We start from the raw sequence: 1,709 nt of genomic DNA on the forward strand, positions 1-1,709 counted from the left end.
TGTATGGGAGAATGGCTTGTTATATGCCCCTAAGGAATTGCATTGCTCCTCATATACCCCCCCTCATTTTATTAAAAGCTAAGTAGTCCTTAGCTAAATGCTCCGTCCCTCCACAAACAAAGCAAGGTTCTTGCGGTTCTGCTTGAGCAATCATGTGCGGTTTTTGGCCATTTTTCGTCATTAAGACCTCAAACTACTTTTTTAAGGCTTCGATTTGGGCCTTAACACTATCCTCTTCTCGAAGTTGATAGATCCCAGATGGTTTGTGTCGATTGGTGCTATCAGTAGCACTTGGACCAGTCCAGGTGTGAGACTTTTTCGCGGTTTCTTCGAGATATTCAAGAGCATCTTCTAGCTCTTTTTTGAGGAATTCACCATTGCATAGAATTTCTACAAACTAACGCTCATGACTCGTGAGACCTTCATAGAATTAACTGACCAAATGTCAGTTCTCATAGCCATGGTGAAAGCATTGATTCAACAGATCCTCGAATCTTTCCCAAACTTGATAGAACGTTTCATTGTCCTTTTGGGAAAATGTGGAAATTTTTCGTTTTAGACTGTTGGTCTTATGGCTGGGGATGTGTTTCAAAAAGAAAGATTTGGTCATTTCCTCCCATGTTCCAATAGACCTAGGTCTCAAAGAGTATAACCAGCTTTTGGCTTTGTCTTTCATGGAGAAAGGGAAGAACTTCAGTCGCACAGAATCGACATTTTTGGCTCGGTTATAGAATGTGGCTACTTCCTCCTTGAATTCTCTAATATACACGTATGGGCTTTCATTTTCCATTCCATGAAATGTGGGCAAGAGTTGAATCATGCCAGGTTTAAAGTCTAATGCAAACATATTAGGAGGGAAGATAATACATAAAGGCGTGGAAGTGTGAGTAGGATGGAGGTAGTCAATGAGAGTTCCTGGTTGGAATTAATCATTGCGAGCCATTGCAAATGGATTATTATCAGCTAAGGTTTGTGGAGAAGTGGGATTGGTGGAAGGAGTTCCGACAGGAGTGGTGGAAGAATTGGAAGAAGTGTCACTAGAAGTTTCGTGATGATTCATCCACTCTCGGAAATCATAATTATATTTATTATATATTTTTATTTATTTTTTTATTATTATTATTTTATATTTTTGTTAAACTTGTTCCCAGGTAGATTTGCAGGTTTTTGGGAGATCTCCAACGCCTTACTAGAACTCCCCGAGGTTACTGAGTAAGTATGGTGGATCACAAGTTAAACCTTTTCAACCAAACAATCTTTAAGCATAGTGAAATTGCTTATTTTGACAGAACATGCTTGCTTTTCTTATAGTAATAAGTTCAACAATGTAATAGTGCAAAGGTATATGCTCGAAATGTTCCCAAACCAATTCCAATGGTTGTCAAGGTACCGCTTTAGACCCACACTTACCTAGACATAACTCCCCAGGGTTCCCAGGTTAGTGTGGGGGTAACACTATCACAAACCTTATTTAACAACCAATCTTTCTAGACAGAACAATATCGATTTCTACCATTTGTTATATTACACAATTGTTCCCAATACTAAGTGCTTTATGATTGAAATTTTATGTATAATTTTATCCAATTTTATGTTGTTGTATTTTTTAAATAAAATCCCTAAATTCTAATGAAAACTAAGGCAAGGAAAAAGAAAAGCGTGAACTAAGGAACCTAAAACAACAAAATAATCAATACAAAAATAAAATA

General features: G+C 37.3%; 1 non-coding gene across 1 annotated transcript; it reads left to right on the forward strand.

Annotated features, from left to right (window-relative positions):
* Window positions 1-455: 455 nt before the first annotated feature.
* Window positions 456-562, forward strand: LOC133813114 (small nucleolar RNA R71). The gene has a single exon (XR_009884158.1). It is a non-coding gene; the product is annotated as a small nucleolar RNA R71 (small nucleolar RNA).
* Window positions 563-1,709: the final 1,147 nt, after the last annotated feature.

Source organism: Humulus lupulus, chromosome 1 (genome assembly GCF_963169125.1).
Source record: "Humulus lupulus chromosome 1, drHumLupu1.1, whole genome shotgun sequence".
Classification (NCBI taxonomy): Eukaryota; Viridiplantae; Streptophyta; class Magnoliopsida; order Rosales; family Cannabaceae; genus Humulus; species Humulus lupulus.